General features: G+C 42.6%; 1 protein-coding gene across 7 annotated transcripts in view; it reads left to right on the top strand.

Moving 5' to 3' along the window:
- Positions 1–73: 73 nt before the first annotated feature.
- Positions 74–22,644, top strand: part of LOC131110051 (carbohydrate sulfotransferase 15-like) — a 39,448-nt gene continuing 16,877 nt past the window's right edge. Inside the window, exons 1-7 of one of the 7 annotated variants that reach the window (XM_058062713.1) lie at positions 74–2,577; positions 2,637–2,725; positions 11,652–11,728; positions 13,266–13,338; positions 16,904–17,169; positions 19,825–19,933; positions 20,033–20,140. The gene's annotated coding sequence lies outside the window, so the exon portion shown is untranslated. Of the gene's footprint in view, positions 2,578–2,636; positions 2,726–11,651; positions 11,729–12,480; positions 12,617–13,265; positions 13,339–16,903; positions 17,170–19,754; positions 20,141–22,644 lie in introns of all 7 variants that reach the window. The other 6 variants (XM_058062714.1, XM_058062715.1, XM_058062719.1 and 3 more) reach the window with 6 other exon arrangements.

Raw genomic sequence — 22,644 nt, 5'->3', positions numbered from 1 at the left:
ACAACCAACAATAGTAGTGTGTATTTTTAAGATGAAGGCTCTGAACAATGTTTATTAGCAATAGTAGTATTATTTTAGGGTTGTAGTTCATAGTACTGCATCATACTGAGAAGTGTTCTAACATTGGGTGATACGATCAGCAGGTTTGTCTGCAATGAATGAAGATTACCACTAGGTGTAGCTGTAGATCTAAAGAAGGGGAAAGAGTTAATATTCGTGCGCTAAAAACTAATTATAATACAAGAATGGCATTATTTCTTATGAAATGTTACTTTACGAATTTATTCTATTACCATTTTTTTCTTGTAATCTTCAGAATAAACACATTTGAGAACATTCTTAATTTTTAACACTATTATTACACATGATTAGACTTTTTTTATTAGTATTGACGACTTTATACAACGTTGTGGCTAAGCTAGTCACAATAATGGATACATGGTTTATGGAACGATACAAAAAAACATGATCCCTCGATAAATTGACATAGTGTCTCTCTGTGTTACACCGACAGGATGATGGTTCACTCTGCATGTATCTATGCTTTGGCTTTATATGAAATGAACACAGGAGAGAGTGAGCATCTTCTCTGCTATTAAGCATCTTTGTGCCAGGAACGGGGCTACACGAGTGTTAGCAGTTAGCAAGCAGACGCGAATATGAATGAAGGCAAAAAGACGAAAATTTGTCAGCCAAATGCCACAGTTTTAGTGTGGCTGTGCAGCGCAGCCTTCCTTCAAACAGTCAACACAAAATATTAAATGAAATAGCGCAAAATTGCACCAAGTGTATGCAGTTTCTAGCATTGCCAGTGGTCACGCAATTAGTTGGTCAATCTGCAATAACCAACAGATACCACTAGGGGGTGATGTTTCACCATCCATTTGCAACTCCTATTCCAGGGGGCGCTAACAGCATATGTAAACAACACAACTAATCTAAATTGATGTTAATCCAAGTAAAAGCGTGGGTTCTCTTCCATCTTGAAAATAGATACAACTTGGCAACATGTGCATAGCAACCTTCAGCTCACTATGTCATTACAAGATTAGATTAGAGCCTTGTAGATGAGGACAAAAGTGCACACTGTCTTCTATCCTGCAGCATATAGGACAGGACGGGTCATTATTTCATATGGCAGCTAGCCAAGCCGGGCCTCGGAGTTTGCCTGTGAAATATGTGTGGAATCCAGGCTGGCAGGAGCAATGAGGCTTTTATCACCAGGTGACACCCAGCAGCGCGAAAGGCCTCTGGAAGCTTAGTTTTGCTCCTCACGCCACCAGAGCCTTTTTTTTTCTCCCCACAAATGAGCTCCCGTTTTGGCAGGGTGGTGACAGGGTGCGTGATGTTTGGTAACAAGCTTTGACAGCCTCAGTCAAGCCTTGAGTGAGAGAGAGAGAGAGAGCGAGAGACTCCCTAGGTGTATGAAAGTATCGGGATGCTTCCTTCATTAAAGAATCTATCAAGGGGATGAGCTAAACGAATGAATTCATTCATGTTGCACAATTTTATGCTTCCAGATTTACAGGAAGACTTCTGGGAATTCCCAAAGTGCGCAAAGCAAAAACCTTGACCCTCACATGTCCAATGTACTTCTGGATGATTGGGTTAACATTCCCACTGATCCAAGTATTCCCAGAAGAGTGGAAGCTGTGGAATATTTATCTTCCATTCTCACTTCCCGTCGGACACAAGTTCGGCTTGCTGGTGAACGCACGACTGCTCCTGTCGTTTGTTAATGGAGGAATCAGATGGATGGCGCTTGGCGTGGCGATATCCTCCAATGTTGGGTTGCCAGCTTGAAAATTACGAGTGAATTCAGGAAACAGAATTCAGTAAAAAAATTATGTAAAAATAATACAAAATCTAATAAGTACATAATTTAATACTAAAATATGAATAGTAAAAATAGTATTGTAGTGAATAGTTGCATTGTTACATTGTAATTTACATATTTTTCTCACACTACTTTGTGTTTAAATAATATGAAACCATTTCCATAATTACATATTTCTTGACTTAATGACTTTTTATTATATTTGTCTTTTGAGTTGTAACATTCCGACTTTTATCTCATAACTTTATTTTTTTCTGTCTTGTAATTATCCTTTTTTCCTCTTAGTCAGCCTAAATGTTTGCATGTGGGGGTTTTATTTGAGGTTAAAAGGGGGGCGGGGGCATTCTGCAACTCTGCCAAACCATCAAATTTTAACCAAGTGTTCACTTGGTCCACCACACCCCCTAATATAAGTTCCAAACTTCCAGTTCTGGTCCCCTTGGTCAGTTCCAAGAGCGCTAACTCATTTTCCGGTGACTTAATTCCAGGGTCTCTCATGTGGCGAATGTGACGCTGGGACGGCAATAAAAACCAGAAGTGACTGCCATCAAATGTGCCTGCGGATATTCGGAGACGAAGCCCAAAAGCCGCAGACGGCACCAACGCCAAAAGTGGCCGATTCACAAGCGGCAGAGCCACCACAGTTTGAACACAGATCATCACGCTTGCAGCTGAAGCGGAGGAAGGTCATAGGCGGAAGGAGGGGGTGTCGATGGAACTGTCAGCTTCCGCTATTACAAGTAAAAAAAAAAAAAAAAAAAAATTGCCGCAGGAAATTGAACTGTAACTGTGCCCACAGGAATTCAAGGAGCGGCCTGGGAGGATGAAGGGAAGAAAAAAATGGAGCAGTTGTTGTGGATGTCCTATAGGAAAGGATCCAAGTGTAAGGTGAGACTAACGAGCTGGCGGTGGGCTCGCTGCCACAGAAGCTCTCTAGTGTCATAAAGGATAAATCATCATCTCTATGGAAGCAGCGTCATGAGACACCGACTTGCAGAGGCAAAGAATCTATATCTGTGGTTCATCCTCCCACAGAGGGACACTACTGTACCTTTTTAGGGACATCACTTAGATCAGGGGTGCTCACACTTTTTCAGCATGCGAGCTATTTTAAAATGACCGAGTCAAAATGATCTACCCACTACAAAAATGCAAAACATCTATTTATTTTCAAATGTATTGAGGATTATTTGTACGTACAATGTATGTTGATGTACCTTACATAACCAAATGAGCCAATATTGCAAAACACACATAATTAACTATTAACATTTTTTGTAATTACCTGAGTTTACTTTGATGACTTGCACTGAATTGAACCAGCCAGGGATGCATAGTCCGGACAGTAGCTGCTGATAGCCAGCCTCAAGCACACTTCCAAATGTTTATCAGTCATGGATAATATCCGTATCATAATATCCGTATAATATTCCATATCCGTATGGAAGTGACATGTTTTTTGCCTTTTTACTTGGTCCAGTTTTTGCCTTTTTACTTGGTCCAGCTCCTTCACTCATTTTAGTGACCATAAACTTTAGCGAGGGCTTAAAATCTGACGCAATTCGCCGACTAGCTTAGCACTTTGCATCGTTGTTTACGCATGAGCGGTGACCTAAAGGTCAAAATTCAGTTGTCATCTGACTGGTTGTCCTGTATGTCAATCAAGTAACGGGGATGGATGATAGGCTGACATCGTAAGTTCTGCTGCACTTAGAGACGTTGTTTGATTTGATTGGTCGCCCGAAGGGCAACATTCAGTTGTCATCTGAATGGCTGCCCTGTATATCAATCAAGTGACGGCATTGACGCGGGGATGATATTTTTTAATGTCACGCCGCGATCGACCAGTACCACCTCCGCGATCGACCGGTAGATCGCGATCGACTTAATGAGCACCCCTGACTTAGATAGTAGCCTTACCTGCAAGACCATGCTAGGGATGGGCATAATAGAGTCGACTCCGAGCCGCAACCAGCACCGGCTTGTCAAGAAATCCACTCAAACGAACAAACACTTATTATTTTACCACTGGATATATGCGACCTTTATGCTAACTGTACTTAAAATGGGGCAGATTAGATCCAAGTGCGCATCTGTCACAGTAAATGTGCGACGTAGCAATAAATGCCTCGCCTTTAAGCTTCATTTCGAAACCAAAAAAAAAAATCCATTCCCCTCCCTGGTTTTTTTTTATGAAATCCATAAATTCAAGTACCTGCGGACCAAAAGAGAAAAGAGCTTATTAAAAACGGTGATGTCAGATGGAAGTTTCCACCCAAATTGGCTCTTTTCTGCTTTAAACACAAACTAGAAGATTCAAGTGGAATTCCCAGCAGCCTTCCAGTAATTGTCCCCAAGCCATAAACGTAAGCACCAATTCGATATGTTGAAATAATTGTCTCTACAATGCTATCCGTTCTTCCACCTCAGGCTGTGTTTGAAGAATTTGTGAGGCGTATTTCTATGTTTATTTTCCAGTCCTTTCCCAGTATTTTTAACTAACACTTGAGTGCATGACTCGAGATACGGAAGTGAAAAACAAGTCGCGGGCCGTGCAGCTGAGTCACCTCAAAGTCTTATAAAATGTGGCTTCTCGGTAAAGAATGGCGGTTCCTTGCTTTAACTTTAAAACGGTTTCAGATGGAGCAGAATTCTTCCTAATGCGATTCATGGTTTGGTACGATGGTCAAAATGCGGGGAATTGCAAAACACAACAAACCACAAAAAACGGTTCCCAAAACGAGCCAATGTGTTGTAAATTAGTAAAGTAAGTCAATTCATGCTAGCGTAACTAACTCGTTCAATACCAAAGACTTTTTTGCAAACCCCAATGCCCGATCCCAACAAAGTATTTGTACATGTTGTGTTTTTTCCGCGAGAGTCAAAAAGAGGTGATTTCAGTTCAGAGCGATTTGAAGTCATACATGACCGGTCGAAAAATCACACGTGACAGGAAGGAGGAAGTGAGGGAGCTTGGAGGAGTAATAGTAGAATAATAATAATAATAAGAATAATGTGTAGATTGTTGCGCAATGTTTTGAGTCTGTGTCCATGTTGTAACATTGGGTTATTTACAGAGAAAGGCATACTATAAACCTTGCAATCTTACCTAAACCTGGTGCTCAAATGGTCACCTATTGGTTCCGATGAGCAGTCTTTATCAGTCCATGCTCAAAGACCAGGTAGGACAAACTTAATTAACGTAAAATTAACGTTTCCATACATTTGCTGTCATACTTTATTCTGCCCTTGATGGGTATAAATATTGGTTAGTTTGAAGTATGAACTGTACAATCTTTGTGTACTTTGCAGTGTATCGTACTGAGAGCTTTTTCAAATATGTGCTCTGCACAAATGTGGACTTCTGGGCCATATCTAGCAGTTTTTCTGTTAATCATAATTACTGTACTTGAAGGCAGCTATCTGCAGCGTAATAGCCCCAGCGTGATGAGTTCACCAACACTGTAAAGGAGTAATAAGCAATGGCGGTCCATCACACAGTGGCGAGCCACCATCCTGCTTTGTCACCCCTGCATGACACACACCTCTCTTGTGTGTGTGTGTGTGTGTGTGTGTGTGTGTGTGTGGGACAGCGAGGTTCTGTGATGTTTCATAATCAAGCGGACCCGTCCAAGCATGGAGAGCAGCTGGACTGGGCTCATATTTGTATGCCCCCGGTGTGGCGCTCGCTCTCGCCCCCGTCACAGTTTAATAGCAGGCACAGGCAGCTCGGACTCTTCTCGCTTTCACTGCTTTCAGCTCGCAAAACGTCCTCATGCAAATGTGGTCTTCAGCACCATGCTGGACCATGACCATGGCAAGACCTCTACCAAGAATACTGTCATGTAAACAAAGGCGCTTTCTATCAAAACCTACCCACATTTTGGACACCAGTTGACAAATTTTTGCATAATTAAAGTGAAGACCTCCACCAAGGCCAAACAGAAGCCATGCTTGATACTGATACAGTGCAACCTCGGTTAGCGTGTTTGTCAGTTTAGCGACTCCAAATTGTTCATAGGTATGAATGTGAGTGTGAATGGTTGTTTGATATGTGCCCTGGGATTGGCTGGCCACCAGTCCAGGGTGGACCCCGCCTCTCGCCCAAATTCAGTTGGGATAGGCTCCAGCACCCCCTTGGATGGAGTGTAACTGTGACTATAGGGGTGTTATTTCATGTCTAGGGATCTCTAACATGAATAAACTTATATTTAGAAGATAAAAGAGAGATTTCTGTTTATAAAACCATAAATCAGGGTTGTGTTCATGGTTGTCGGAATGAAAGGGTACATTTTTCTTGTCTTTTGTGAAATAGTTGTAGTTGTACAAATGGGTTACTTGATGATACTGTGAAATATTAAGGCTATCGTTCAGGCTAACTTCTGTTTTGTTCTGTGACGTTTCAGCACTTTTGCCATGGTTGACGACTCTATATGTTGAATCTAATTGCATAACCAACGTGATGTTTTTGTTCCTAACGAATGCTCATTAGAATCCATAACACCAAAACGGTGCTTTGTTTTGATTTACACAATGCAGCTCCAAACATTGCATCATTTGTAAATTAAAGAGTGAAGCAAATTGGTGGCTTTCCAAGTCCATAAAATGCACAAAAGAGCATTAAAAAAAAAAACAAGACGGGACTAAAACGCATCACAATAATGCTTTTCTTTTGCTTTTCATTACATTGGAAGCAGCCTCAGCCTTTTCCCCCTCCCTTGGTGAAATAAACCCCCCTGACATTATAGCAGTCGCTTTTAATAATAACATCCCGGGCTTCAAATGTACAGCAGCATAAGCGAAGGCTACAGTCGGAATTGCTTGTTCTCTCGCCTCGAGCATCACTTTGAGTTGTTGAGCGCGTTTGGTGTCTTTTAGGGGACAAAAAAACCAAAAGCCTCTCGGAGGAGGGTTTGTGATTTTGGCATCACAGAGCAGAGAAGAACGCTAATGAAGAACGTAGCCGGCTTGGCCGTCTCAGGGCTGCGGTCGTTTAGTCACTTGTACTTACAAGTACTTTCCTGTTCACGTACAAACAAAGAAGTGCAAGGTAACTAAAACATGCCAGGACATAAAACCAGGCTCTGGAAATTGAGAGCATGAATTAAACATTACCTGCTACGTTTTATTTTTTTTTTAGTCCACACAGAAGCAGGACGTGGGTGATGAGTCACAATGGGCACCCACTTTGATTAGAAATATGAGGATTTATGTTAATATGCAGCTGGTGCATGTTTACTTTATCCTTACCGAGTACCTGCACAGCCCGGCTTTCACTAATAAGGTGTTTTTTTCCAGGCTATTTTGCAGACTTTTTTAACGAGGGAGTCCAGTTTGTGCAGCATGACACACGCCAGAGGTTTCAACCTTTAGCATGCAGCTGCAAGAAAAGCTGTTTAGTGTCAAACACGGCGCGCACCGTACACTCGGTCTTTGTGCAGACTTTCAAAACATGAGAGGGAGGACTTGAAAAAAATATGTTGGAAAATGTACACACGGGGCTGCACGGTGGTGAGTGGTTTGCGTGCAGGCCACATAGCTAGGAGACCCGAGTTCAATTCCACTCTCTGTGTGGAGTTTGCATGTTCTCCCCCCTCGTTACAAATATGTATTCTACACTGGTCAGTAGACTAATGTCACTAATGTTACTGTAATACTCGGTGAGATACACAAGCACCAGAGGCGTCACTGCCATCACATCACGTCACTACAACTGGAAGACACTTCATACGTGAGCACAAGTCTTATTTATGTGTTAAATTGTTTATTTACGCTTATGATGTCTACTATATTTGGTTATAGGGGTGTTATTTCATGTCTAGAGGCTCTAATAATAAAACATATTTTTTTAAAATTTAGGGCTGCACGGCGGATGAGTGGTTTGCGTGCAGGCCATACAGCTGGGAGACCCAAGTTCAATTCCACCCTCTGAGTTTGCATGTTCTCCCCCTTGTGCATGTGTGGGTTTTTTCCCTCCCACATTCCAAAAACATGCTAGGTTAATTAGCCACTCCAAATTGTCCATAGGTATGAATGTGAGTGTGAATGGTTGTTTGTCTATATGTGCCCTGGGATTGGCTGGGATAGGCTCCAGCAGTATAGAAAATGGCTGGAATGTTTGATTATTTATATTTACGGTGGGTGAAAGTGCCCCCCCCCCCCTGTAAACCTTGCAATTTTCCCCTCTGTTGGCGGCGTTTGCTTTTCCACCGGTGCCTCGTTCACCTCGATGACGGCCCCAAGCCGGGTTGACATCCACGAGCGGGCGAAATGACCGTACAGCACAGTGCGCCGTCTGTCTGCGCCCCCCCCCCTGCCTATATTTAGTTCACAGGTCCCAGTCTTAAAATAGTTGGGTGGGAGACCCTTCCATGGCGCTGGGGGTCCCTCGGGGCTTGCAAACACGGCTTTTATTGTGCTGCCGTGGAATCTTGGCTTTGGGACATGACCTTAATTTGTACAGAAGCATTCGGAAACACTTTGGAAACACCGGAATTTCAACGCAGTAGATGGGATACCTGAGACTTTAAAGTGAGGCTGGAACCGGGCCAGTTTGATGGCGGAACGCCGAGTGACGGGCGGCAGTGAAAGCCGACGCTGATACTTTTAATGAGAGGCTCAGGCTGATAGACGTCAGGCAGCTTTGTGCATTTTAGATGACGCTGTTGCCTGCACAATCAAAGAGAATTATTGGAGGAGAGATAAAAATGGGACACACCTTCTCCGTGGAGTTGCGGGTTCTCACCATTTGGCCTTGATTTTTTTTTTTTTTTTTTTGTATTTTTTTGTATTTTTCTCAAATACCAGAACTCAGAGATGGCACAGAAAGTATTGAAACCCTGATAGTTATTATAAGAACATAATAAGTTAGATATGGTGAAACCAGAAAGCACAACCGAGTGTGGAGTGTTTGCTTTATTCCAAATTGAAGTATTTCTCGGCACCATATGTTGTATATTTTTAATGTGAGTTTTTTCATGGAATTGTTTGAAAACCGAGGCAAAACCTTCAATGAAAACCAAACAACTTCATAATGAATTGTGTTTATATTGCCACAGAATGCCTCCATCTGCTGTAATTCCAAGCTGTAGTGTTTAAGGTGGAGGACATTCGTTAAAGTAGAACGCTGAGCGAGAACCACACATCCGGCAAACTCCAAAAATGCCATTTTTCTCCTAATTACAGCACCTTTTTATCCATATCCTGCTAAATTCCCACACCCAATGGAGCATTAAGAGTAATTGCAGTGCAAACGCTTGTGCACCGCCTGTTGCCAGAAGGCAATAAAAAAAAGCCAGATAACAAGCCGCCTTAAGTGTCGAATGCATCAAACGATTGCTGGAAGCGTCGATAATGAATAATAGATGGTGGCGATGCTATCATAGCAACACTACATTGACTCCGTAAGATCCCACTGAGCCACATTGAACTCTGATTCTGGATTTCGTATCATAGGCAGGAAAAGATAATAATAATAATATCGACTCTTCCTGGGTATTTTACCTCTGCAAGAGTGGAGTAATCTGCACCTAAATAAAGAGTCTGGCCAGACGAGCCCTGCGGCTGCAAAACACCTGCTTGGTGTTCTCACCGCTAGAAGAAGACACTCGGGTTCTTTTTGCACCACGTGCGCTCATATGGAATTTGGAGAGGGGCAATTTTCCTAGGAGCAAAAGGTTTTCTGATGTATTGCCAGCTCGGATACATTTCCATGTGGGGTGGCCCCTCCGGCTTTATGGGTTAGGTAGCAGGTCGGACTACAAATCTACTATAATATATCGACTATAATATCTACCTCTAGATGCAGTTTAAAATATTGCTACTCCTGCATATAGAATAATAGAATATAATAATAGAATAATGGGGTTGTTTGTCTATATGTGCCCTGTGATTGGCTGGCGACCAGTCCAGGGTGTACCCCGCCTCTCGCCCGAAGACAGCTGGGATAGGCTCCAGCACCCCCCGCGACCCTCGTGAGGAAAAAGCGGTAGAAAATGAATGAATGAATAGAATAATGGCACGCCATGTCATCATAGTTTTTCAGAAATATATTCATAAATCATGCTGATTTGTGTTTCAATCAAAAATAGGCACGTTTGTCCAACTTTTACATGTTTTTTTTGGCCTAAAATAAGCATTTTCAAATATAAAAACTCCTAAATTAAGTAAAATACAAATATGTATTCTACACTGGTCACTAATGTTACTGTAATTCTCGGTGAGATACACAAGCACCAGAGGCTTTTTGAAGGTTTGAATGACAATAATCAATTCTGAACATCACTTCCTGTCCGTCGCTACCACTGGAAGACATTTAATACGTGAGCACAAGTCTTATTTATCTGTTAAATTGTTTATTTACGCTTATGATGTCTACTAGGCTGCACGGCGGTCGAGTGGTTAGCGCGCAGACCTCACAGCTAGGAGACCCGAGTTCAATTCCACCCTCGGCCATCTCTGTGTGGAGTTTGCATGTTCTCCCCGGTGCATGCGTGGGTTTTTCTCCGGGTACTCCGGTTTCCTCCCACATTCCAAAAACATGCTAGGTTAATTAGCCACTCCAAATTGTCCATAGGTATGAATGTGAGTGTGAATGGTTGTTTGTCTATATGTGCCCTGTGATTGGCTGGCCACCAGTCCACGGTGGACCCCGCCACTCGAGAAGCTCGTATTTGATTTGGAGAGTAAGTAGCGAGGAAAAACATGGCGGCCTTTGACCTTGTGCAGTATATTGCACAACACAGCACCAACAAAACCAATATTGTAATAGCGGTAATGAAGAAACTGATTCATTTTGAATGTTTTTGCATTTGAACGTGAGCCCTGAGAGAAGTTTGGGATGGCTCTGAATGCTTGGTTTCAGAGTTTTTTTTCTAAGTCCGGCTCACTGTGATGTCACAGGAAGCCTTGTACCTGTGTGTAGCTGCTCTATAGGAGTCCACATCTGAATACAAATGGCCGAAAATGAGCATAATAGGTGCCCTTTAAAAAAAAGCAGCATAATAGAGGTCACGGTTTGTTCACCTATGCACCTCTTGAGTTAGCATTCCGTGATTGGATTGATGCGACAAGAGATAAAAAAAAAAAAGATGGCGACACTTTGACCTTTCAGAGCCTCCATGCTGTTAAAAGCCTGGGTGACACTTAGCTGGCACACACACACACACACACACACACACACACACTCTCATGCGGTGTTGTTTCGATTGAAAAGGCATGAATTGTTGATGATGACACGACGGTCCTTTGCATACATTTATTTGTAGAGTAAACGACAAGTCGCCTGACGCTGTGCATGAGCTGCTAATGCGCACATTAGGATGAGTGAACAGTTTATTCTACTAACACTGAATTATACATTTATTCATTTGTCATAGCTAAGAACATCTATGCCGGGGAGTTTTTATTATTTATTTATTTTTTTTTTTTACTTTTCACGATTTGTTATTGTCGCCACAAACCACAATTGGCTTCATCACGGGTGCTTCCAGACTCGTTTGGAATAAATATATCTATTTCACTTTCCGGAGGAAACTAGACGCCTTCCCCCGGAGGCGTCAAGCTCGTAATGCTCGTAGTGTCTTGGCTCCGAGGCAGAAAAACAATCATTGAAAAGGGCCGGAGGTCTTTGCAAAACTCCAATAATAGAAAAACCGGAGCATGTCTAAAGCAAAGGAGAGGTGCAAATTGAAATGTGCGGTCGTACTACGTGATTACGGTCACACAAAAAACAAAGATGGTTACAGCTACGTACATGCTAGCTTTTTCTGTCTAATCCTTGTCTCTTATTCTTTCTTCTAATGTCACAAACAAGATGGAGGTGCTTTGAAGTGGGACAACGCCACCTCCTGAATAAGACGTTTGACACCACCCACCAGAAGATGAACTCAGGTAACGTAGGTCTGCCTTTATCGAGTGCAAGCTATCTGTGGACATGTCCCGACCATCTCAGTCTGGCCTGAAGGACTTTATCTCCAAGGCCTCTAACATAGAATGTCCCTCTGATGTACTCCTTCCTGATCCTATCCATCCTGGTCACTCCCAATGTGAACCTCAGCATCCTCGTCTCTGCTACCTCCAGCTAACATGTAATGTCCCTCTGATGTACTCCTTTGTGATCCTATCCATCCTGGTCACTCCCAATGTGAACCTCAGCATCCTCGTCTCTGCTACCTCCAGCTAACATGTAATGTCACTCTGATGTACTCCTTCCTGATCCTATCCATCCTGGTCACTCCCAATGTGAACCTCAGCATCCTCGTCTCTGCTACCTCCAGCTAACATGTAATGTCCCTCTGATGTACTCCTTCCTGATCCTATCCATCCTGGTCACTCCCAATCTCATCTCTGCCACCTCCAGTTTTGCTTCCTGTCTCTAGACCAAACAACATGGCTGCTCTCACCACAGTTTTGTATCCCTTTCCTTTCATTTTAGCTGAAACTCTTCTATCACATCACGCCAGACATTTTTCTCCATTCTGCTTCTTCACCTCCTTTTCACAATCTCCGTTGTTCTGGACTGTAAAATTCTCCACCTTCTGTATCTCTTCTCCCTGTAACCTCACTCTTCCACTCGGGTCCCTCTCATTCCCACACATATACTCCGTCTTGCTGCGGCTAATCTTCATTCCTCTCCTTTCCAGGGCAAACCTCCACTCTTCTAGCATCTCCTCCACCTGGTCCCTATGTCATCTGCTAACATCATAGTCCATGGAGGTTCTTGTCTAAGCTCATCTGTCAGCCTGTCCATCACCATAGCAAACAAGAAGGGGCTCAGAGGTGATCCCTGATGCACTCCCACCTCCGCTCTTGGTCTGCAATATAATGAATATGAAATAATATTAACAGGCGGCACGGCAGTCTGGTGGTTAGTGCGCAGACCTCACAGCTAGGAGACCAGGGTTCGGTCCCCACCCTCGGCCATCTCTGTGTGGAGTTTGCATGTTCTCCCCGTGCATGCGTGGGTTTTCTTCGGGTACTCCGGTTTCCTCCCACATTCCAAAAACATGCTAGGCTAATTGGCCACTCCAAATTGTCCATAGGTATGAATGTGAGTGTGAATGGTTGTTTGTCTATATGTGCCCTGTGATTGGCTGGCGACCAGTCCGGGGTGTACCCCACCTCTCGCCCGAGGACAGCTGGGATAGGCTCCAGCACCCCCGCGACCCTCGTGAGGAAAAAGCGGTAGAAAATGAATGAATGAATGAATGAATAATATTAACAATTAAATTACTGTTGTAAGTTCCGTTATTGATCTTATAATTAATTTTAAAGGCTGAAATCCAAAACTTCTTTGGTTTCATCCACATCAGGTGGTGGGCGTTTCATCGCTGTTGGGGGCGTGTCTATGACGCCTGTAGAGGGCGCTGATGAGGATGGGGTGCGTGCTAAGCATTAGTAAATACATTTTCTTCCTTTCCCCCTGCAGCGGCGCCCCCTGGAGAACCCCGCCCGGGGCAGCTGCCCACATGGCCCATAGCTAGAACCGCTACCGCATGCAGGTAAGACGCTCCCTCTATGCACCCTTTGTCAAGGGAAACACTCGTTCCTTAAATCAGCCAAATGTATTTAATTGCTTTAAGTGTCTTTAAAATAAGATCAAAGGGGATGAAGTCATAAATCATTTTTAATGCGTTTTTGTCTCTGTGGCGTTCGTTAGCGGTGACATCGTGAACGTTAATCAGGATTGCGACGTTCCAGGTTAGAACAAAGTCTTCAGTAAACATTACCTATAAATGGAACATGCAGGGGGGGGGGGGTGTAGAGAAACAACACAAGGGATTATCCACAATTAGTGATGCATCCTCATGAATATTAATGAGCTCCAAGTGTAACAGAATGTCTCTTTATCAGCTCCGTGCAGAGAACTACCTTGGGCCGTTTTTTTTTTATTATTCTAATTATTTGAAGGGACACGGAGGCCTGCTTTAATCACGCCTCTTATCTCCTCATCCAATTTATCTCCCCTCAAAGTCTTGACGGATGATTTGGTGCGATGCCGTGGGCCCCCTGAAGCGCCCCATCTCCTTTCATGGCGCGTCGTGGCGTTTATCTTCTCAATAAGAGACACAAACAATAAAAATTGTTTAGTATTAATCACAGTGAGCAAGAGCCCTATTGATTTTAGCTCATCCGAGATTATAAAAAGATAGAAAACATGTTTTTTTCTGTATTGGATTTACATGATTTATTATGGGAAAACTTGCTATGCTTAGCGTCCCTTTTGTTTAGATCAGGGGTGCTCACACTTTTTCAGCATGCGAGCTACTTTTAAAATGAGCGAGTCAAAATGATCTACCCACTACAAAAATGCAAAACATCTATTTATTTTCAAATGTATTGAGGATTATTTGTACGTACAATGTATGTTGATGTACCTTACATAACCAAATGAGCCAATATTGCAAAACACACATAATTAACTATTAACATTTTTTGTAATTACCTGAGTTTACTTTGATGACTTGCACTGAATTGAACCAGCCAGGGATGCATAGTCCGGACAGTAGCTGCTGATAGCCAGCCTCAAGCACACATAATATCCGTATCACAATATCCGTATAATATTCCATATCCGTATGGAAGTGATATGTTTTTTGCCTTTTTACTTGGTCCAGTTTTTGCCTTTTTACTTGGTCCAGCTCCTTCACTCATTTTAGTGACCATAAACTTTAGCGAGGGCTTAAAATCTGACGCAATTCGCCGACTAGCTTAGCACTTTGCATCGTTGTTTACGCATGAGCGGTGACCTAAAGGTCAAAATTCAGTTGTCATCTGACTGGTTGTCCTGTATGTCAATCAAGTAACGGGGATGGATGATAGGCTGACATCGTAAGTTCTGCTGCACTTAGAGACGTTGTTTGATTTGATTGGTCGCCCGAAGGGCAACATTCAGTTGTCATCTGAATGGCTGCCCTGTATGTCAATCAAGTGACGGCATTGATGCTGGGATGATATTTTTTTAATGTCACGCCGCGATCGACCAGCGATCGACCAGTACCACCTCCGTGATCGACCGGTAGATCGCGATCGACTTAATGAGCACCCCTGGTTTAGAGTCAGACATTTAATGCAGTTGAATGGACAAATAGTTAACATCTTCAGAGTAGCATCAGTGGAGGAGCACTCATTGTCGGAAACACTTTGTCAGAGGAGCTCAGAAGCCGGACACGAGGGCGACGTGTTCCAGATAGTGGGCACCGTGGTTCTCAACACTTTCCAGCGCGCTGCCTCTGGCTTCAGCAACAATATGGCGGGTATTTCACATTCATGCCGTGGACGTATGAAAATATTTCTCCTCTTGCTGGGATTCACCAACGACAATAACTCGTGCTTGAGCTTGTTTAGCAAACAGAGAAGCAGAGCTTGGGGAAGGGTAGAGAGGGTTTCACGCCTACAGCCACGCCCATATAAGGAAGGCCGCTCCTCTGTGACATCACAAAGGAACAGTTTTTGCAACGCCCTCTGAAACCGAACGTTTTGAGGCATCCTAAACTTTTTTCGGGGCTCATTTCCAAATGCTCAGACCTCATTATCTGAAACTTGGGCATGGTTTAACGCCAGAATACAACATTCTAACTACGTTTATAGGTCAGAAGAGTGGAAGTGTGAGTGCAAATTGCTTTTAAATCACTACACTGAGGCCATTCTCCTGCACTTTGTTTATTTTTTAGCAAGGAAAAACCAATAGACTTTAGCGTGACTCGTTTAAAGTCAAAACCTTTACGTCGTTGAATAAACATGAGAAAGTCCCATGGATACAGAACTCATGTTTGTTCTGTACATAGACCCTGACCAGAACCGGATCCGGCACTTATAGTCTCACCATGACGATATCTACAAAGTCATTTTGGTACTACAGACAAGGTCCAATCACAACAGTGCAAAAGGGACCCCCTTGTCGTTCCCAGTGGGTTCCACTGGTACCTACCCGCCCAATGAATGGTGCCCAGTGTGAGCTCGGGACGTGAGGTCACCAAGTTGGAACAGCGGCGTCGGCACCTGCAGTCGTCTCGCTGTCTTTGGAATTACACGTTCTGGAGTTCCACCAGAACCGGCAGACAAGCCTTTGGACCCATGCCAGTCCAAGAACCCTGCTCCAGCACACATTTACTCACCTGCCTCACCCTCCGCTGTACGCCCGGGTGCAGCCGCTCACATCCACAACACATTCCCATTTCCCAGCTCCGCTCTCGCCACAAGCCGATGCGGAATTCATCTCCCGGACTCTTTAATTGAATGGATTGACTTTTGACAGGCCTCATAACTCACGTCCACATCTGCTGTAATTTAATCAAAGTCACGCTCGCGCAAAGCTACTTCCTCAGCGAGAAGACACGTCCGGGCGCCTGCGCCTGCGTCCGCGTCCGTCAACCTGATGACCTTTTTCTCGTCTTATTCTGCACCGCATCGGGGGCAAGAAAGTTTGGGAATTCTGCCAGATTGTCAGAAATGCTGCACAATTTTATTTTAAATTTTAATTGCAATTAAAATGTTGACTTTTTATTGTAATATTACAATTTTATTCACCTTCACCTCAACACAACCCATGCAAAATTATGACTTTCTCTTGTAATATTACAAATTTATTTGCATAATATTCTGATTATATTCCTGTAAAATTGCAACTTTTCTCTTGTAAACCTATATTAAAATAATCTTTTACAAAAGTACAGCTTTATTCTTATAAAATTATGACTTTTTCCACATATAATTTCTTGTAATGTTACAAATTTATATGCATAATATCATGACTCTAATCTCGTAAAATTATGACTAGGGTTGTTTGATAATATCGGCCTGATAAATAAAGCATAAACTTGTGATATCAGTAGATATCGATATTGGGATCTTGACTTTAATGATACCTGATGTAGCAGAAATGTCGCAAAATTGTTAATTTGCCGAAAATTCAGCATAACACAGTCAATATTGTGCTGCCGAAAGTTGAGAAAGAGGTCATTCTAGAAATATGGGCATGCCTTGCGGTGCTTTGTAATGATCTGGAAATGGACTGACAGTAGCTTACATGTAAATAGAACTCAAATGTAAACATTGTGTTTGCAGGTCCTACAAAGGTTACGCAAAGGCGAGGCTATCGAAAGCTGGTTGGACATGTCCCAACCATCTCAGTCTGGCCTCTCTGACTTTATCTCCAAGGCCTCCAACTTCTGATCCTATCCATCCTGGTCCCGGCCAATGAGAACCTCAGCATCCTCATCTCTGCTACCTCCAGTTCTGCTTCCTGTCTTTTCCTCAGTGGCACCGTCTCTCGACCAAACAACATGGCTGGTCTCAGCACAGTCCCGAAGGGTCCAAAACGTCAGATACAGGTTTTTTTTTGTGACTTCTTATTGTATTATTACTCCCAACATGAAAGGTGATTGGATGCCTACAATCACATAGTGTACCTTTAATAAATGTGATGAGGGTCAAGGTATAATGGCGATATTGGCAGTGCGGCCTTGACACACTCAACCCTGGAAAGAAAAGACATGAGTCACCCCCCCTTCCTCCCCAGGGCGCTAAAAGCCGTTCTGTAATAATAATAAAATAAAATAAAGACCCCCCCCCCCACGCGGGTGAATCATAGTGGCGTGTGTCTGCTATTCCTTTGTGGAAACACGACTTTATCAGACATTTTTTCCACCCGCTGTCACTTCCTCACAAAGCCAGCTTGACTCTTCCAAAGTCTTTTAACGCCGGCGCTGTGCTCATCATGCTAATTCTGATTTGGGGGGAAAGCCAACATCAACATGTGAGTCACAGCCAGACAAAGGATTCATAAAGGCGTATGACGATGAAAATCCATACGGGGGCAACCCGAGCCTTGCCCCCTCAGGACGCTTATTTATTGCAATAACAAGCACGCAGCACGCAGATAGTCCCGCCCATGCAAAAGGAACGGTGAACTGACTCTCTAGCCCAGGGGTGGGCAAACTACGGCCCGGGGTCCACATCCGGCCCGCCAAGTGTTTCAATATGGCCCGCCTGTTTTTTTCCAAAGTATTTCATTGAAACTCAACATACAACCTGGCATCGTGGCTTGAGACAACTTTTTGATGGTTGAGGTAGCTGCTTTATCAATTTCGTTATTTGATGTGGTCTGTTGTTTACAAAATGCTCCTGGAAAAAGGAGCACAAGCACAATAATAGTAATAATAATAATAATAATGTTGTCAATAATGATAATAATACTACTATTATATTAATATTGTTGTTAATAATATTAATATAATAATGATAGTAATATTACAAAATACTCCTGGAAAAAGGAGCACAAGCACAATAATAGTAATACAAATAATAATAATAATAATAATAATGTTGTTGTCAATAATGATAATAATACTACTATTATATTAATATTGTTGTTAATAATATTAATATAATAATTGTAGTAATATTACAAAATACTCCTGGAAAAAGGAGCACAAGCACAATAATAGTAATACAAATAATAATAATAATAATAATAATGTTGTTGTCAATAATGATAATAATACTACTATTATATTAATATTGTTGTTAATAATATTAATATAATAATGGTAGTAATATTATTATTATTACCAAATAATAATAATATAATATTACTATAACTAATAATAATAATAATTCTAATAAAAATAACAATAATAATAATTATATGTAATTATATGTTATAATACATTTATAACACACTTTACATCAAATAAATGATTTCAAAGTGCACATATAGCAGATTGCATGACACTTTTACATGTAAAATATGTGTAAAAATATAGGTGTAAAAATGGACTGTTACGTGTAAAATACTACATAATCTCCCCCCCCCCGTCAATTTTGTTAAATTAATGCGGCCCGCGAGTCAAAAAGTTTGCCCACCCCTGCTCTAGCCAATCCAAAAGGTATTTTAGGGGCGGTGACCTCCTTCATTCCGTTCACAAAAAAAAACAAAACGCGTGCCTTAGGTTGGCCACAATAAAAGGCCACTCTAAAATGAAAGTGTTGTAAATCCTCATGCAAACATCCTCTTTCAATACACTGTGTACCAACAGATATAACAACACACCATTGATGTGCATACAAGCCATGTCTATTACAAAGACCATGGTGGAAGTAACCCACGTAATTCGGTGCTCCCATAAATCCCGCTTTCCCCTCATGGAATGAATAGGAAGCCATTGAGCTGCAGCTGTGATGGTGGCTCCCCTCCCCCACTGTCACTCCCACCCCCAATGAACCCCTCCACCCACCCACCATCCATCCTACAATGAATATGATGTCATAATGGCTGGAATAGATGGATGACGTTTCATTTCAAATATATTACAATACATCAATGCATGGAGATAGATAGATAGACTCCCTTTATTGTCATTGCACAAAAACACAGTAGTGAAATTGCCAACGAAATGTCGTTGCCTGGCTCCCATATAATAACAGACACAAAAGAAGATAAGTAATAATAAATAATAATAATAATGTGGAGAATAAATAGATAGAATAGACACCAAATATGAACAACATAATGTAAAGTGCAGCGTGAACAGTAAATTTCCCAAATAATTTAAATAATTTAAATAAATAATAATAATGTAAGTAAGGTAGAGATGACTTTCTGGAAGAATATTAAATCATGGCTTCAAATTAATAAAAATTCCAAAAGTCAGCTGGGATACATTTCAGCATAATAAGCAAAATAAACTAAAATATCTTTTAAAACAATTGAAAATAAAACCTAAAAAAACATAATATTTTTTAGGAAGCTATATATCATATAGTATATATATTTAAATGTATTTTTTTTCTTCAATCCAACATTTTCCAGACTCCATAAGCCCTTTTGATAGTCTGCTCCATCCACAACATCCAAAAAAGAAAAACAAACGTTTGACAAAAGTGTCTATTCACGTTTATCTATTATTATCTGAAGGAGTCTGTGGGGTCCCGCCCCTCCCTCGCTGCACCCCCCCCCCCCTTCCCCTCCCCTCCTCCCATGACAGGGGGGGAGCCAGAGCGCCTCTCGTCTTCAGTCGGTGTTCACATCGCAGGCAGGCTGGAAGCAGCGGCAGCAGCAGCAGCGAACCATCAGCTCGGGAGTACTTGGTGTCTGTAAATCAAAGATAATAACCGACATTTAAAAAAGAATAACAGAGTAACTGCTTGGATTTTTTTATTGATTTTTTTTTTTTTTTGCATTATTATTGCAAGTGGTGTTAGGATCGTGCCCGGGATGGGAATAAGAGAGCCAGCTTTGGGAAGTTGCTTGATCCGGGAGGCAGCATGAAGGCTGCTGGCTTCATCAAGACGCAACTAATGGTAGGCTAGTCCTGATATTATTATTATTATTATTATTATTATTATTATATGATTTGCATGTTTTTGCTTCCATATGTCAGCACATACTTTTCTTTTTTTAAACATGGGTCACTCTGAAGTGAAGTGTGTGTGTGTGGGGTGGTCGGGCCAGCCAGCCATCCAGCCAGTCAGTCAGGCGTGGAAAAGTTTTGCGGGCGTGTGTACGTGTATCACGCTGTATAAGAGAATATATAACGGCCCCCATTCAGCCGGCACCATGAATGATGGCTATGTATTTTAATCTAAGCCAAATACTCCGCAGCTGCAGCTTGTTGAATCAAACAAATCCCCCAATATAGACATCACAACAAATCAGCGTTTGTTTTGAGTTGAAGGGGCGCCCCCTCCTTCACTCCCGTGCATGCATGCATGCACCCCAAACACAAAGAAGGCCCCCCTGCTGACCAACAGAAGGACTACATTGTCCGAGCGACCCACAAGCCACAACATTAGGCACACCCGTCCATTTTACATCTCACCTATCCTCATTAGTGCACACCACAAAAAACCCAAATAATCATTTTTAGCCCAGTTATTAGCACGCAGGCCTCGCAGCTAGGAGACCCAAGTTCGATTCCACACTCTCTGTGTGGAGTTTGCATGCGTGGGTTTTCTCCCCGGGTACTCCGGTTTCCTCCCACATTCCAAAAACATGCTAGGTTAATTATTCATTCATTCATTTTCTACCGCTTTTCCTCACGAGGGTCGCAGGCGGTGCTGGAGCCTATCCCAGCTGTCTTCGGGCGTAAGGCGGGGTACACCCTGGACTGGTCGCCAGCCAATCACAGGGCACATATAGACAAACAACCATTCACACTCACATTCATACCTATGGACAATTTGGAGTCGCCAATTAACCTAGCATGTTATTTATATTATTATATATTATTAATTAACCGAACATACAAACTCCACACAGAGATGCCCGAGGGTGGGATTGAACCCTGGTCTCCTAGCTGTGAGGTCTGCGCGCTAACCCCTAGACCACCGTGCCGCCCTAGGTTAATTAGCGACTCCAAATTGTCCATAGGTATGAATGTGAGTGTGAATGGTTGTTTGTCTATATGTGCCCTGTGATTGGCTGGCCACCTTTCCAGGGTGTGAGACAGCTGGCATAGGCTCCAGCATCCCTCGTTGGGGATAAGCGGCATAGCTGATGTAATGTGCATTATCGCTACTCTTATGTTAACCGCCCGAGGAGATTGAATACATCGTTTTTGGTGCCTCAAAGTATGTTTCCCAAGTCTATTAGTGTGTGTGTGAATGTATAAACGAGAAGAATTAACTTAAAGCGGGAGTTAAATCCCACACACACAGGCTTTATTATAAGCCCTCTTTTCTTGGTTTCCTTAAATTATGCTAACATTTTTGGTTTTTTTTCACCACTGAAAAACTACAAAGAAAAGCATTTGCTAGCAAGATACGATTGGATGGATGGTATTATTAATCCTCTAGATTAATTAATTATGTAGGGACACTACTCTATCTGCTACCATAACAAAGAGGAGTGGCATGACATGATGCACAGCCACCGTTTTCTATGCCGCTTATCCTCAATAGGGTTGCAATATGCTGGAGCCTATCCCAGCTGTCTTCAGGCGAGAGGCGGGGTCCACCCTGGACTGGTGGCCAGCCAATCCCAGGGCACATATATAAACAAACAACCATTCACACTCACATTTTGGAGTCACCAATTAACCTAGCATGTTTTTGGAATGAGAAAACCCACCCATGCACGGGGAGAACGTGCAAACTCCACACAGGGATCCCCAAGAGGAGACTGGAATCCAGGTCTTGATGATCTTCTGACTGTGTGTCCTACATAACCACTTTAGCACCGTGCGGTCATACTCTCAGCACCTCTCAGTGTTTTGCAAACCACAGCAATGTTCATCAAAAGCGTGCGTTGCAAAATTGAACACAAGATTGTTTCTGTTTTGAAGCTTAAGTCTAAGTCTACATTAAACGTGCTGATAGTTCCTGACTTTCCGCACAATCCAATCACTTGTTGCCTAACAAGCAGCAAGGCACGTTACTCCAGGGAGTGCGAGGGCCGTGTGCTCATGTGACCGAGCGAGTGTGGGATGCGGAGACGTAGGTTGCTGCAACGTGTGATTACACAGCCAGCCAGCCAGCCAGCGAGCGTACCAGCAGGATGCTGGGTTGGTCAGTTTTCCATGTCGGGATTGGGTGTGTGGAGCTCTTGTGGTCGCTTTGATTCCATGGAACGGATTGGGATGATCAACATCTGCCAGCGTAGCAGGATGAGGAATGCTGAAAGTCGGTGACACAATCACAGAACTACTAAGATTTGCTTTAGCCCAAGGGCCTTGAACTCAACATAACATAGTCATAATCACCTATAGATCATAGGAAGTGTGCAAAAGCTTTTGATACATTCAATCATGACATCCTAATAACAGAATTAGAAAGGTACGGAATCAGGGGATTATCTTTGAATTAGG

Source organism: Doryrhamphus excisus, chromosome 22, assembly GCF_030265055.1.
Source record: "Doryrhamphus excisus isolate RoL2022-K1 chromosome 22, RoL_Dexc_1.0, whole genome shotgun sequence".
Classification (NCBI taxonomy): domain Eukaryota; kingdom Metazoa; phylum Chordata; class Actinopteri; order Syngnathiformes; family Syngnathidae; genus Doryrhamphus; species Doryrhamphus excisus.
This window is presented reverse-complemented; position numbering and strand designations above follow the sequence as displayed.